Source organism: Cibotium barometz, chromosome 7 (genome assembly GCF_041138505.1).
Source record: "Cibotium barometz isolate CiBa-2024 chromosome 7, ASM4113850v1, whole genome shotgun sequence".
NCBI lineage: Eukaryota > Viridiplantae > Streptophyta > Polypodiopsida > Cyatheales > Cibotiaceae > Cibotium > Cibotium barometz.
In genome coordinates, this window is record NC_141052.1 from 60,594,378 (window position 1) to 60,611,732 (window position 17,355).

The 17,355-nt window shown below is 38.8% G+C and overlaps 1 pseudogene across 6 annotated transcripts; it reads right to left on the minus strand.

The window, feature by feature from the left end:
- Positions 1-3,453: 3,453 nt before the first annotated feature.
- Positions 3,454-5,105, minus strand: LOC147637277 (protein ELF4-LIKE 3 pseudogene; annotated as a pseudogene). Of its 6 annotated transcripts, none has more exons than XR_015266163.1 (3): positions 4,312-5,105; positions 3,632-4,184; positions 3,454-3,532 (listed from the first exon to the last, which is right to left on the minus strand). The product of XR_015266163.1 is annotated as a protein ELF4-LIKE 3 pseudogene, transcript variant X6 (transcript). The 6 variants fall into 6 exon arrangements; XR_015266162.1 differs by having other exon boundaries at positions 3,454-4,184; positions 4,312-4,374; positions 4,763-5,103; XR_015266160.1 differs by having other exon boundaries at positions 3,454-4,184; positions 4,312-4,380; positions 4,763-5,103.
- Between the last annotated feature and the right edge of the window lie 12,250 nt (positions 5,106-17,355).

Sequence of the window (17,355 nt, forward strand, 5' to 3'; positions counted from 1 at the left end):
CATTAGGGAGAGAGATTAGCAAGAGGATTAGCAAGAGCCTGACTCAATTGCACAATGGGAGAGTATCTTGTATTATGAGAGATATTCACTTATATGTACATGGCCATAAGTGTTCACACTCACTTAAACTGTGGCCGGCCAGGCACTTTAGGCTCATAAGAGGCCTAATGCTATTACAATGACTACTCTCATAATATATCCATGAAGTACATCACTTAGGACTTCATCCTTGCTTGCTACCACACACACTTAGAGCGAGAATTGCCATAAATACTCCGTCATACCATTACGGGCACCCGTCGAAGTTGTAGCTTTAGACACTATTGCTTCATATCTTGAATGTATGACCCTTTGGTGTATCTAACATGACTTCTTGATATAAGATAATGGCAATAGATCTTGTTAACCCTAGAATTGGGTTAACATGGCTATGAAAGAGTTTATTTTGAAGGCATTTGTTGCGCCTTGTACTTGTAATCAACTATATTATCATTTAAATCTTCTAAAATCTATATGATCTATTTCATTCAAAGTGTATGAGGTAGTTGATTAAAAAAATGTTCTCTCTATCCTTGCAATCACACTAGTATTGAATAGAAAACCCAATTAGATGTGCTCTTGCATGACACAACTAATGCCACTTTCCTCAACACCTTCTAAAAGATTCATAATATTTTCCACTAGGAGTGTTGTTGATCTTCATGTCTCATGTAAGGTAGCTAGTGATATTAATTATCATGGTCTCATGGAATGTCACATTTATAGTGAAGGGTAGAATGACAAGTTAAGTGGCCACGATATCTTTGAAGTAAAATCTTACCATATTGCACATTATGTGTGGTATGATATGCCTTTTCTAAGTTTTCCCTTGTTGGGGATTGCAATAAGGCCCTAAAATTCTCAGAATCCTTGATGGAAGCAATAAAATTCTAGGCCCTGTTATGAAGCGAATTTACTCTCATTAATATTCTTTAAAGTACAAGGTGAAGGCAAGGCTCTTCAACCATGATTTAGGCCCTGGCTAGTTAGAGAGAAATGTGTCAAAGGTCCATGAAATGCTTTCTAGGATGAAGCAAGACTGGTGAGATACTACAACAAAGTTGCCAAGACCCCTTTGAGCGAAAGGATGTCTTGCCACTACACTACCATGTAGTATATTCAAAAGAGTGCGGTAATAGTATATTAGAACTAAGAGAAGAAAGTCCAACGAACATAATGTTTTTTTTATCAAAGAAGCATAACTTTTGCATGATAACATTATCAAAACCTCTATTCAAGATTTCTTTCAGGGCTAGCATACTTTGATTATAATCAGCCATTTATGAATCCTGCCTCATAAGCTCAATTTCTTCATTGGTTTTACCAGGCTATTCTTTTCCAAGCAGTCTTGTTGAATAGACCTAATTTATTGTTGAAATTCATCCTTTGCCCTAGCAATTTTAATCCCTTCATCAACATCATGCACATTGTGTATTAGGCCTTACAAAAATTGAAGCCAACAATAATTACCCATAGCAGGCACGATTTCTAACCCCATTGTCTATGGCCCCACAAGATATGCCATTTGCCATTCAGGCCTTGATAAGGCATTTGGGGGGATAGGTAGCCAAGGAAAAAAATAGGCAATTAGCTATTTTTTTGGGTTTTTTTTTTGTAAAACAAATCGCTCAGTATCTTAAAACATTCGCCCAAATTTTGGTTGTTTTAAAGGGTTTTAGAAAATATTCGCCCAATTTTGAAAATTTTAGGATCTGTTTTTAAAACATTCACGCCATTTTCTATAATTTTAGATTCATATAGGAGGAACAATTGCCAACCCACCTACACTTACATATTCATGGAGGCATCTTATTTTTTACCTAGGTAGCAGATTGCGTTAGTTTTTCTAAGATAAAGCTTTGATTTGAAAGGGCCTGTGATTCTGCAACATCTGGACTTTTTCTTGATCTCAAATTGTAACTAGCTCTGGATCAAATGTATATTCTTGTAGAGTTAAGTTTGAATTTATATTTAATTTTTCCCTAAAGGAAACCATCTTTGCTTTTCCCTGCACCATATATCTCCCTAGCATTTGGTGTACTTTTTAGATAGTTTGTCACCATAAACATAATCCTCTCTGTGAATGTAGTTATTTTATCTATAAACAGAACTAGATTGCATCTAGATGGAGAATTTCCCCAAACCTATGCAAGTTTCTGGATAGGGAGAGTTCCTTTTTTCATATGTTCTAGGATTTCCATAGAGCTATCACTAGTGGGCTTCCACAAGGCTCTTCCATAAGGCTTTATCACAACTAGGCTAACCGAAGAGGGCCATTGGCGAAATGTCCATCCATCTTAGGCAATCTGCTAATCAGAATCTATTGGTATGTCTATTAGGAAGAATGGCCCAGTCTAGATCTATTGGTATCTCTACTAAGAAGAGTGGCCCAATCTTCCTTCTTGTTTTGAAGGCTTTCATATGACCCATTTGGTTGCCATTCTACCTACAACATCTTCAATATTCAGAACTCCCACGCTACCTTCGTTCTTCGAAAGCATGCATACCTACCACGTGACTTTTGAAAATTTGTATACCTTTGCATCCCCTGACCATAGAAATTTCTTGCATATGGCATTCAATCCTTTGATATTCCATGTTGTTGAGGGTCTCCACTGGGGAGACAAAGTATATAATACTAGGGAAGAGGATATTTTTGAGAACAAACAATTTGCCTACCAGCCATGCTAGTATCCTTTACATTGGTCAAACTTCCTTAGGACCTTAGCCATGAGCCCAAAGCCATCTTTGGTGCAAAGTGACTCCAAAACCCACAAGAATGGCCAAAGCCCGAAAGATATGTCCTTCTTGGATGACATTGCATCCGTACTCCCGAGGGGGTGTGCATTTTAGGAAAGTTTTGTAGTATTTTCATTACAGAGAAAAATTATACTTACACTAAGAGTGAATTATGCTAATCAAAACATATCTACACCAAATTTGAAATTGAAAAATAAACCTCTACCCTTGGATCGCTTGATGATGTGCTTAATGATTCACTTTTTATTGTAAAAGATAAAACTATACTCACAGAAACAATAAATACTAATTAAAATATATCTACATCAAATCCAAAATAAAAATTAAAAATTAAAAATAGCAAACTAAGTCTCCACCCTTGGTGTTAACCGCCGCAAGTAGAATTTCACCCCATTCCTCAGAATATCTTCTTGCATAAGGCAAGACCAAAAAGATGACCACTTTCTACCATGATTCATGAGTGCTGTGTTTTTAATTTCGAAACTTTAGAAAGTCAAAAGGGATAGAGTAGAAAAAGATAGAATAGAGTCCTACCAAAGGATATTGGAAACTAACATGTGGCTAAATGAGGACTGAGCATTTTTTCCTTCGTGCTAATCTTATCCCTTCTGCCTGGCACAGATAGAGCAGGGAGATCAGACATTCACAAACCTCAGCAATAGCGAAGCTGGTTTATTACCATTCTGAGGTACACGTAAGGGCATGAGAGCCGCAAGGGACCTAGTACATTGGGCTGTTATAAGTACAAGAGAGATTGTAAGAGCAGGTTTCAAAACAGGAGAGAGTTCGCTTCAAAATACATAGCAACATGTGCAGGCATCAAGTGTGCTACCTTTATTTGAGTGGGGGAGGTGATCATGAAGGAGAGGTCTCTGCATATGGCCTCTGGTGCAGAAGTTCACTTATGCTTTTGTTTCTTGTGCTTGTTTGAGCTACCAACCCCTGCATTGGAAGGCTGGTGGAGGGTAGCACCAGCCTCGGCCTCGGCCTCAGCAGCTCGATCTCCAGAGCTGGTGTTGTCCTCCTCCATGGACTTGGAAAACTCGGCTGAGATGTTGGCATACAGCTCCACCACCTGGCCTATGTTGGTGTTCAGCTCCCTTATGAGACCCGCATTCTTCATCAGGCTCCCAGCAGCATTGCTCTCCTGGTTCTGGTTTATCTCTCTGATTAGAGCCGTGTTTTGGTTGAAGATGGTCTGCACTTCATTAAAATTCTTCTGAAAGTTCTCCAGCACTCTGGCTTCCATTTCATTCTCGGTTGCTGGGGATGAAGACACATCTACCTCTTCCATTTGGGCTCTCCAGAAAACCACTCAACTTGAAAGGATTCTCACCACCTGCTTCAGACAGCAATTCTTCCGCACTATGATAATGATGATGTGCCTGCACATAGCAAGTAAATTAATTGTCCATAAGCAGCAAATCATACAAGTAGCAAGCTTTACAAGAGTCATTAATGGAGAACCTCTGCATACAAGAATGCTTAATGGAGAATCACTAAGCATTTTACCTTTATGTAGTCAATTGTGGCACGTAGCTGCTACTCACATGGAGAGGATCACCCAACCATAGTCTGATTCTTAAAAACAAAAAAACCACCCACATAAATCAGCTACCATAATCTGATCCACAAATTAAGAGAGTAAAATAGCATAACCTCACTACCTTTGATGAGATCTTCTAGGGCAAGTAAAGCACCGCCATTACTAATACCTCAAAATTAGCAGCAAGAAGTTCTCATGGGTAGAGAGATCTACCTTCAAATGCTACTTAAGTGCGCTTAGTTAAGCTCCCCTGCTCAAATGGGCGGCGTTTGCTCCAAAATCAAAGCAAAATTTCCTCTTACCAGACCCCAAGTAGCTGCCCTCTAAGAATCATTGACCATATCGTGCACAGAAGACACAATCTTCATGCAAAAAGCAGAAAAATTAAGGGCAGAAAGTATTGAGGAGAAGACTCACCTGCAGTATAAATTTAAGGGTGATTTGAAGGTAGTTAGCCTGCTACAAACAGAAAATCGAGAGAGAGAGACAGAGAGAGAGAGAGAGAGCGCGGTGCGTTGGAGAAAGGAAGAGACGTTACAGAATAAAAAGAGAGAAATAGAGCAGTATCTTGTGAGCTAATGCGGGTTTTGCAGTGCTAAGTCTCCTGATTAAGCTAGCGACAGGGGTCGCGGTCTAACCTAGCGGCGCCGTCAAATCCGACGGAGCCCCCCTGCGCCCAGAGAAAGATTTCGTGGGGGCCGGTCCCCCCTCTCCCTGCAACAGATCCTGCGACCTTTTGAGGGTACGCCATTGGTCCACGTGGAGGCACACAGCAACCAGGGTGGACAGACGGGACACAATAAGGGCCATCCAAAGAGATACGCAAACGTGCCTCGGTGCCGAGTCTGAGGCTCGGTTACTTGGGACGCTGGCCACTCAGCTTGCGGATCAGGATTCGCTGCAAAAGACGGGCACTTTTGTTAAACAATGTTTTTCGTGTTAGGGTCCATTCCCACGGCTGGCTTAGTTAGCCTTTTCACATGCAGGCGCCCATCACTTTGGCCTGCAGCCCACACGTAGACTGTTGCTGGGCACACGTAGACTCTTTCTAGGCACACGCATCGAATCCAGAGGCCTAAACTGTGTCCTCTTGCACGTGAAAAGGTGAAGCCATGATCCCATCGGGGTCAGCTAAAATCCTGGCTATGTTGGCTCTAGTAACTAATGGACTCATTTCATAAAGTTTGAACGTGCAGCTATCCAAAACACCTAGCAATTTGTAAGCCTTTGCTTTTTGCATGCATTATGCAATTTTATGAGTTGGAAATGCATTAAGCCCAATTTCTTGCTCACACTTCTATCTTAGCCCTTTTGATTAAGGTCCATGACCCCCTGTCACTCAAGAAAATATTTGTTCCACCTAGTAATAATGAAGGAGTGATTCTTGAACATCGTGTCCCCCACCTCTCTTTGGCCCCTCCAAAACACAAACAATCATGTCTCCCCCACCATGCCCCGCCTCTCACTAGAACATATCCACCCCTACACATCATGACCAACTTTCTCAAGTGACTTGGCTCTCAACTCCCTCCCTGTTCACACCCATCAACTATATAAATACCACACCGTATGAAAAGGTCACATCTATGCCCCAACACAATCTCATGACAATGCGTCACACCTATCGCTAAGTGCTATTGTCAAAAAATATCCACACACTAAAAAATGTTTGCTTTTTGAAACACTATACATATAGTCCTTCTTTAATAGTCAAGATGCAAAGTGAAAACATTTTCTAGTTCTAGCAAAGAAGAGTCCAAATTGAAATAGTGATCATAAACATGCTCTTTCGTAAGTAACATAGTTTCTTATGTCAAAAGATGCTCATCACGTCATGTGGCTATGTGAATATGATTTCTATGGTTCCCACTTATAACTTTCCCTATAGATTTTGTTATTATATGTAAGGCATCTATTGATGTACTCAAAAAATAGAGTGTGCATTGCCAATATTGTTCTTTGGAAAAATAAAAAACATGTACGTTTTGGCTTGCTTTTTTATAAATACTAAGCAATATCATTTCACTATTAAACCTTTTGAAGCGAACTTTCACGTATCAATGCTAAATATGGATTATATTATATCCATTTAACTTGAATGCCAATGGTGTGGGAAATGATTTATGATAAGCGCACTTAACTTCTTGTAAAATAATCTCTTAAGCTCACAATTTATAACAAAGATGAGAAAATTGTGTATACTACTACAACAAGAAGTTGTGAAGAAAGACCACTTAGTATTTTTGGCATGTTTATGGGACTTAATTCTCATGAGCTTCATTGGATGTAATGAGTATATTTTGCATGTTTCTTGGGCTTAATTCTCATGAGCTTAATTGGATGCATTGTTCATCTTTGTTTTCATTGTATCAACAAAATGATGGTATGTATGTGTATGTCAATTCTTTTATAGTGGGTATTATTAGCATTTACAATTCAAGACATATGAGGAACATGTGTGATATCACATGCCTCAAAATTGAAATGGTGTACATATGCACATGGTTTTTTCTAGAGTCTAGGGGTCAAAGTCACAACAGCAACTTTGGAGGCTATCTACAGTCCCAAAAATGAATTAATTACCGAAGTGGAAGAAAGACTATAATACCTTCTTAAAGTTTTGGATAATAGCTAAAAAAACTTCATCAAGGGCCCAAATACATTGTAAAGAAATGATGGTTTTTACATTACATGAAGTAAAAAAGGGAGCTTCCATATTTTAAATTATATTAGACATGAGGTAGTTTGCAGATTTTTCCTTAATGTGCAAATGATCAAATTTCATGGCTTAGGTGCTTATAATTTATCCCATACACTTACTTTTCTATGAAAAGTTCATGGATGCCCACTATAATAGGAATGCTTAAATATTCTACTCTAGAATTCAATTGTGTTTACGAACATAGTACATTTTTTTATTGAAATTTGTTGCTATAACCTTGATCTCAATTGAAAATATGACTTAAGATCTCACCTTTCTTATCGATTTGTATGTATGGACAATGCTAGGCAATGATTCTTTGCAATAGAGGTCTGAAGAAGATAAGTTGTCTTTTTGGCTCTTTGCAGATGTGTTTGGAGTTTCTGAACTTCCAACTCTGGTTATAAAGGTGTGTGAGATACCTTTAAATTCTTTGCACCTCAACTTTCATAATCGTCCTTTCCCTTCTTTGAACCTCTAGCCTTCTTGATGTTATGGAGGATATAAACCTTTGCTAAATTGAATCCCTTTATAATATTAGAAGTTGTTTCAATCAATCTTCTAAAGGGCTCCCATCCAGCCTTGTTTTTAAATGTTGAGAAAAGTAAACTCCATGAATTATGAATACTAGATCAAGTTTTTATTAAAATCCTCCACCTAAGAGCCATTGACCTTGTCTCTTATCTCAAAGCAAACATTATTTGACTTGGATCATAATATCTACCATGATGGGGAACAATGTGCTCCTGATATAGCATGTCATGTTTAATAAATCAAACAATGGTTGATTTGGGTTATTAGTGCTATGTCTATTTCAAAAGAATGCAGGGGGGGAGAAGGGTGAACTTGATCTCCACACACACACACACACACACACGAGTAGACAAGTGCACATTAGTGCTATGTCTATTTGAGAACAATGCAGGGGGGAGGAGGGTGAGCTTGATCTCCCTACAAACACACACACACACACACACACACACAAGTAGACAAGTGCACAAGAGACATGGATGAGTGAACTCTACAACCATACCATAAAGATAAGAGTATATATTGTAAAGGAAAGTACTCTCCTACTATAACATACAAATCCTAGTACATAGTGTGAACTCGACTAAATGATTTGGCAATATAACTCTAGTAAACAAAAATGGCTATCACAAAAACCTGTAAAACTAATGGCAACATATCACCCATAATCTCACCAACCATGGATGTGGTGTAAGTGTGGAGCTTTCATCCTGGCATGTCACCCATATTCGCACTCCCCTGCGAGCTTAAATTTAGACCCTACACTCCAAGTAAGCTTTTAAACCTATGGAGCTTCTTTATACCCAATGCCCTTGTGAAGATATCAGTTGCATGATCCTTTTTGTGATGACATACACCAAATCCACATCACCTACTTCTAGAACCTTATCCCTCACAAAGTGATAGCACCTCAATGTGCTTCATACCCTATCCATGAAATCTATTTACACTAGATTAATCGATGGTACTCATGTTCTCACAAATAAATGACAACAATCATATCCATGGACTCTTCCATATTTACTAGTAGCTTCTGCAACAAGTAAGCTACCTCACATCCCATAAGCACCCTTGTATTTATCAGCCTCTGTACTCGACAATGACATTACTTATTGCTACTCTTGCTAGATAAAGAGAATGTGGGGGAGAGGGAGAGCTTGAGTTGCAAGAACACGCACACACGAGAGAGAAAGACATAAGAGAGAGATCGATGACTGAATTTGCTTCTATATTCTTCTCTTATCTACAGCCATTAACACAGTACATACTAAAAGAAAAAGGACTCTCCTATTATAGCATACAATAGTTGGTCCATAGTGTGAACTTGATTACATTTGGTGGCACTATAACTATGCCATAACTCTAGTACTCCAAAGTGGGTGTCACACAAAATGTCGTCCCCATTGGTGGCATATCAACCATCATCTCATGTGAACCATGCTAGTGGCATAAGTACAAAAACTCACACACCCAAGTGGGTCATCAATGTCCGCCGTAGCACTAGTTGAGCTCGATATCTCAACACTCCTCCTTGAGCTCGATATCTCAACACTCCTCCTTGAGCTCAACCTTCATGCTCAACTCAAGACATTCCACTCCAAGTAAGCTCCTAAACCTATGGAGCTTCTATGTGCCATGGTGCCTTTATGAAGATGTCAGCCACCTGATCCTCTATGCTGACATATACTAGATCTACATCACTTGCTAGAATCTTCTCCCTCACAAAGTGATAATGCACCTCAATGTGCTTCATCCTAGCATGATATATTATGTTACTGGTGAGCTATATACTACTCATATTGTTACAATAAATGAAAATGGCCCTATCTACAGGCTCACCCATATCGACAAGTAGCTTTTGAAAAACCAAGTTACCTCACAGGATGCCATAGCAGCCCATGTACTCTGCCTCTGTACTCAACAAGGAAACTATTGGTTGTTTCTTGCTACTCCAACTCATAGAAGCAGTTACGCCTAGCAGCTTAGTGGCAGTAGAAGGCTCAGTGGCAGCAGGAGGCACAGTCAACCCACTCCCCACATCATGAGCACCACCTCGGTGTATCGTATGTGTGAAGGTGGCAGACTGTAACCACCAGAGAGCCATTGCCAAGAATAAGAAGTCTCAACTTAAAAGGGCAAGTGATCACTACTGAGGGATATAGAGAGAGACAGACACACATATAGAATGAATGTAAAAAGGTGGTAGTCATTGTATGCTCTCAACTGGCAGTTGACAGTCAGTGTCATGAAGCTTGTTATAGAGATAGCCCTCTCAGGAAGTCATAGTTTTGTGTTGAAAAATTGCTCTATAATATTCTACAGTACTTTTAAAAAGTAATCATGAGCAATGTTACTATTCCATCATGTATGTTCATTACTCTCTACACTGTGTGGATTAAGCATGTTGTGTCTTTATTTTAATAAACATACCATGTATGTGTGAGTGTGATATGCAATGGTGGTGAGTTGCAGAGTGAGAGCTGAGAGAGTGTGAGTGAAGGTCTGCACAACAGAGTGGTGTTTTGAGTGTCCCCATGACCACTTAAGAGTTGGTGTTTGTATCTAAAAACTCTGGCGGGTGACTACAGGTCTCGCACAGCATTGCCTAACTAGTCTGTCACACCAGACTACTGTCTTGCCATTTTGCTGAGAGGGAAATCAATGAGAAACACTTGGTGATCCTGCTGGTGGGGAACAAATTTCTTACTGGGAACAGTGTTGAGGAAAACCCTTACCACGCAACTCTACTAGACCACTATTGCAACTCTGCTGGGAAACTTCCTGCGAAAGAAACTCTACAGCATCTTGACTGGAAATCTCTCAACTTGAGGAAATCATGGGAAAGTAGAAAAACCTCTGTTGAGTAGCATTTTGCACCTTCAAGCAAAGGAAAACGCTGAAAAAGAAAGTTGTGGGTCCACTTAAAACAAGTCTGCAGAGAAACCATAACATGAAAGGAATTTTCTAGAAAAGTCAATGAGGAGAACCTTTCACCACACAACCTAACCATATTCAGGCATGCTTTCTGCATGATCATGAATCTAAGGATGGAGAAAAGTAATGCCTTCTAAGAGATCCTCTAGGAAGCTCGCAGCTGGGAGTGCCTCACACCGTTTACGATCAAGAAGTCAGTGTGGAAACTTCGGCAGCCTTGCATGAGTAGCAAGAGGGAGTGTCAGAATTCAAGCACAATTTGGACCCAGAAAAGGAGTGCCAAGAGCGAGAAGTTGGGCACAATGCAGGTCTGAAAAGCTCAAAAAGGGTGGAGCAGCAAAACCAGGAAGAACATCCACAATAAAACCTCAAAAAAAGGTTCAGGGGAGCCATGGTGTCATTAGCCAAACCTTTCCCTGTGTTTTCAAGAGAGAAAGGGGAAGATGCATATCTGCATCATGTAAGGAGGTTTGAGCAATACTGGAAAGTGTCCAGACCTCAAGATGTGGAAGAGCCAAAGCTGAGTGAAATCCCTACAGATGCTTGCATGAATACCTTCAAGGACAAAGCCACGGAGTGGGTGTCAAGATATCAAGACAACCATTTCCATACCTATTAAGAGGTCATGATTGCTTTTCTAGGAAGATTCCACAAGATAAAGTCTGCAACTCAACTCTGTGATCAAATGATAGAGCTCCGACAAGAGGACATGGATGTAGAAGCTTATGCAACAAAGCTGCTAAGCTTGAGGTAGAGAGTGGCAGAACAAATCCGATCGTCAATGCAAATTGTTGTTGATTGGTTTGTCCAACTTAGGGCTTAAGCCGGACATTCAAGTAGAAGTCAGCACAAAGTGAGCAAAAATTGAAGAGGAGTTCGAGGACCTAGTTGACCTCACCAAAATGGCAGAAAAAAGAAGTCAAGAAAGAAGACAAAAGAGGAAGCCCAGGAAGAGTGTCGCCATTGAAGAGGATGATTCAAGCGATTTCTCACAGGACACTCCAGTGGAAGTAAAGAAAAAGAAAGACAAAAAGAAGAAAACTGGAAAGTCATAAGCAAGCCTCGGAGAATTGATGTTGCAGGTAAAGCAGTTGATGCAAGGAATGAAAAAGAGCAAAGATGTTGTTCTTGACTTGATGTTTGCAAATCCTTGAAAGAGGGATGCAACAGGATATGCTGAAAGAGTTCTTTTCTTGTGGCCACAACGTGATATTCCATTTCAACATGCATGGAGATAGCCCTAATCGCATTGTGATGATTTGAAAGACATTAAGGAATAAACGTTATGAAATGAAAAAAAAACATAACATTTTGAATACAGTATAAGGGTTTAGGGTGCATGCCTTACCTTACCAAGAGAGTGAGAGAGGAGCGAAGCTTTGATAGCAAGAAGCGTCGTACGAAGGAAAGGCGCAAACTGAGAGAGGGGAGTGAAATGAGCGAGTGAAGAAAAGTATACACATTCCCAAACATGGGGCATAAATAAAAAAACTTACACAAAAATAGAGGTGTACGGCTGCATGATAGATAATAGTATTGAGTCACATCGGTAATAAATTTGAATGTGAGAGAGGCGGCTAAATGATGATATGTGCATATGTGACTGACACATGGTAGTGGTATTACACGGTAGATATTCTGAATGAATTATTTTTTGTACTAAGATAAAATCACCACAACGTGAATAGGCCATTTCTATGTGCACGGAGACAGCCCTATTGCATTGTGGTGATTCTGGATAATTTTTTTCTGTGTGAATGCATGCAGAATAAGTTTCCGCATGTGTGAAGAGATGTGGTAGTGGTGCATTCAATAAGACACATGTCACATCGACAATAAGTGTGCATGTGTCATCACATGTCATAGATGGATGAATGATGGCATGGACAAGTTTTCACACGTGTGAAAGTTGTGGGTAGTGCTGCATTCAATCCTCATACATATAAAAACGATATGTGGTTTGTTTTGAGTTTTTGGCTACGTTCCGAGCCGTTTGTTCTTTGAGTTGTTTCCTATGTTCTTCCAAGAAAACTCCAGCTAATTAGTTGATGCCAGTCTGTGCTGTTTTGATTTCTCATATTTCTTTTCAGGCCATTTCTTAAGTTATTTCTGTGTATTAAGATAGAATCACCACAATACAAATATACCATTTGTTTGTGGATGAACATAACCCTATCGCATTGTAGTGATTTGTATGATTTTCACCATTAAGACACTTTGAACACATTATTTTAGGCCATTTCTTGAGTTATTTCTGTGTATTAAGATAGAATCACCACAATGTGAACAAGTCATTTTTTCGTGATGGATGAACATTGCCTCGTCTCGCAGTGTGGTGATCTGTATGAAAGTCATGGAATAAATGTTATTTGCACCATTAAGACACTTTAAACATGCTATTATTGATTCTTGATACAAAGAAAACACTTCTAGAGATGTCGTTAATTTGATTCATTATTTTATTTTGAGCTCGTCAAAATTACCACAACGTGAATAGGGTACCCAAATACGATCGTCAAAACCTTATCGCATTCTGGTGATTCTTGCATGAATAACCATCTTCTATTACTGTATATTAACTCCTTGCAGATGGATTCAAACGCATCTCTGTCCAAACACCAGCAACAGTGATGCTGTACGACTTTTTACACAAACTGGAGCTACATGGTCGCTTCCAGGAAATATCAAAGATGTTTAACTGTGATTTTGCTTTAGGGGACTTCCTTAGGGCCACCTGCATTGAGATTTCAGAGCATGAGGTAGAATTCGCATGATTAACTTCCAGGGATAAAATTATCATTGGAACTCATGAGTTCATGCATGTCAACAACATGAATCTGTCTTCTAAAAATAGTTTCAAGCAAAAGCTTTATAGAATCCTTTAAAGGGTTATCGAGAGCATGAAGAGGATTGAGAAGGAGTGCCTTTCTCATAGCCGCACATGTCTCTTTGTGAGGCACAGTCTAATCTGTTATCTAAATCTAGTCCTTGAAGATGATGTGACCATAAAGAGCGACAAGATGTTGAAGTGGAGTCGAAGTGAATGCATCCTTGAAGATGCTGACCATGAAGACCGACAAGATGTCAAAGTAAATACATCCAAAGTTAAGGAGGAAGAAGGATTTTATCAAGGAGTAAAGATTCTTGACTTTGCTGAGGAGAGGGATTTAGCTCAATCTCTTGTTGTTGAGAGTCCTCATGTGAGGAGACTTTAATTCGTCGGCCTTAGGAGGACATAACAATGCTCGAAGATAATAATGACATCCTTACATTTGCATTTCCATCTTTCCCAATTGGAGATCTCCAGTATTTTTTTACATCGGATCTATAGGAAGTCTTTAACCTTAGGGAGGACTACTACCTCGCAAATCATTGCGCAAAATCTCAAGGACGATGATAATTTTGTAGACACAGAGGGACCTTCTTCTTGACTCCAATGTTAAGGATACATAACTCCTTACTACTAGGGAAGCCTTGCAAACAATGTTAAGGATACATAACTCCTTACTACTAGGGAAGCCTTGCAAACAATGTTTAGAGATGCTTCATTGTATGAACAGGCTGGTCTCCCTTCTGAGGAGGAATTCTAGAATATTCAGAGAAAGCTCAACATTTCTAATATGGGAAAGAATGTTGATCGACGGGAGTCCTCAAGAGGACAGATGAATATTGAGCGAGGGGAATCCTCAAGTGATGTTTGGATAGATCAATTACTTATTTACAATGAAAATCCAAAGGTGTGTATTAATGAATGAATCATCTACACTTGTTGATAAGCTATTATATGTGTGTTTTGTCTCCTTATTAAAATGAAACGTGTTGCTTGTTTGCATCTTATTGTTTATGAAGACGATTTCATTCGTCGAGGAAAAGGCTCACGCATAGGAGGATTGGGAAAGGACTTGGCCCTTGGAGAATACATAAAATCCTTCAAATTGCCACAATTTGTTATATATCACCAAAAGTTTTCAGACAATGCAAGTTTTCCATTGCTTACAATCAATAATTTGTCTAGATATCTTGGGGGATATCCTATCAAATGGAATAACGATACGATAATGTTGCTATAGAAGAAAATGTCTTTGCGAGTCTTTGGTTAAGGGTCTGACATTTATGCCTTCAGAGGACCTTACCACTTGACCTACATAACATATGCACTATTATGTGGAATTAAGGATAGACGGTTGCGTAAAGGTTTTGGAAAAATGGAATTTCTTAGGTATTAAAGATAATTACCTGCTTCAATCGAAGATCATGTAGACAATGAGCCGACTCCAAAAAGGAGAAGGGTTTAGTGATTTTTCAATGATGATGATCATGATACTCATCAATATTGTAGTGTTATATGTTGGTATTGCTTGGATTCAATCCAAGCATCCTTCATGACTTGTTTAAATGTTTTCAAATTGTCTTGAAAGTTCTTTTTATCTTGCTTTGTCCAAGTATATTTCTCACACATTCTGAATAGAACATCAATTGACTGGCCAAACCTCTTCTTTGGCATGTCTTGATTCACCCTCTTGGTCTTTCATAGCATTATGGAGCTTCTTCCATTAATCGTACTTGATTTTGCTAATGTAGTTCGATTTGTATAGCTTTCTTGTCTTGGTCTTTTCTTTTTCCAGGATTGTAGAGGTTTTGAAAGAAATCTTCTTGCTTTTACACCCCCAATCGATGGTTTCACCCCCAATTTGATGGTTTCAATGAAACAACCTTCTCATTTTTTGACCTCTTTGTGTCTTGCAAAATACAAACATTTCCCCCATGTAGTCCTTCTCATTTCTTGACCTCTTTGTGTCTTGCAAAATACGAAAGTTTCCCCCATGTAGTCAAATGTCTGACAACACTTTCTCTAATGATGCAATAGCTTCCTATCTCTCTTCCACCTCCTTAATCTTCCAAGCAAAGCCATCGGTACAGAAACACTAGTTTCTCTATCATATGGCACATGGCATGCAGGGTATATATGTGCACATTGATGAGAGGAATGGCAAATATATGATGAAAGTTCTCATCAATCAAGTTCCGGTTTGGTGGCCTTCTGCACCACTTACAATCTAGCTTGTTTGTAGGGCCCATGCAATAAAGACATGAAAACTTTGCATTAGCTCCCTTGTTGCAATTAAATAAGTACTTGAGAGTATTTAGGTCACCTGCAAGATGCTACTCAACCTAGAAGTATCCCTTATTTTCTACACTAAGTGTTCTTGTCCCATTCATTTGTTGGCTGACCAACTTAGGAATTGATGTGATGAAGCACCCAAAACAATGTTTCATGATCTTGTTTTTCTTGACCTGTACATATTTAAATAGATAATATCAGTTGGCTATGCAGAAAAATAAAAATGTGAAGTTAATGTAATGTGATTTATCTTAAATAATCCAAGACACCAAATATTTGCTTCAGAATGCATACTAAAATATTGAGATTCATCATCATTGATGCTTGTCAAGTGCTCTATTCATTAGTGTTATTATCACTCTTTCCACCTTTTTTTGTTTGATAATCTCACATTCATTAAGCTTGATGACAAATTTAAGCAGATCTCCTGTCTCCTCGAAAGTTATGTCATATAGAGCTCTACCATTATCCTTTGCAAAATCTCCACATCTAGGAATATGTTATTGAATTCATGTACTGAATGCTGCCACTTTCTCCATTTTAAACTCCTCTTCAATGTGGTAAGGTTTACCGATATATTTCAAGACCTCGGCATTGATCTTGCTCCGGAAAGTCCAAACATCTGTAAGAGTTGGAAGTAGTCTCCCTTTTATCTTGGTAGCCTTACAAACTAAAGATTGTGACTTCTAAAGAGCATTGTAACCTTTATGACTAACACCATTAGTATCCATAGCTTCTTGTATTTTTGATGTGAAAACTACATTACTGCTAATAAAACGTTCTATAATATCTCTTTTGACCAACTTGAACTTCTTTTCCTGCATCAATCGCTTTACCATTCTTGAAGTAGACAAAGATTATAATTACTTTGCTGAATGGAGATTGGGGTTGATATTCTCCTTGTCAGGTTGCATTATAACCTTACCAACTTGAACTTCTTTTCCTGCATATCAATTGCTTTACCATTCTTGAAGTAAGAAAAGATTATAATTACTTTACTAAATGGAGATTGGGGTTGATATTATCCTTGTCAGGTTGCATTATAACCTTGTAGTTACAACAATGTTAAATTCTAACATCTAGAAGACAATATTAACAAAGCAACTTCTTTAAATACATTTATTACCTGATTGCTTAAATTCTTTTCTTCATACCACCTGAGCCTGGCTTCAAGGTCTCAAAGTTTTTGAGTTTTCTCCTCCTCTGTCTTTCTCCAATGCTAGTTTCCTTTTCCCTATATCTCCTTATTTGTGTTCTTAATCTTGCAATTTCAATCTCATTTTCCTCCAATTTCTTTTTGAGGGTCTTGTAATCTTCTATTGAACGGAGGATTGCAATATTGGAGGAGTTCAACTGCTTGATGGTGTGAATAAAATCTTTCACATTTGCATACATAGCAATGGATTTGAAATATCCTAGCAATCCATTGACTCCATCTCCTGTAAAACAGAGGATGGGAAACGGTCATAGGGTTGATAAGGTAAATTGATCCATCACACCAAAGATCTATGTGCTCCAACCCTACCATTCTCATGTTTTCCTTAACGTTTGATGAGAGGATTGCATAGTTTTTTTTGCTCTTTTTAATGGGCTCATACTCACTATCAAGATCAATGTGCAGATGATACTTTTAATTTTATCTTCTTGATTAATCTGGTTAATTGAAGGGTTAATTGATTAATCTGGTTAATTGAAGGGTTACTTGCATTGTAATCATCCATT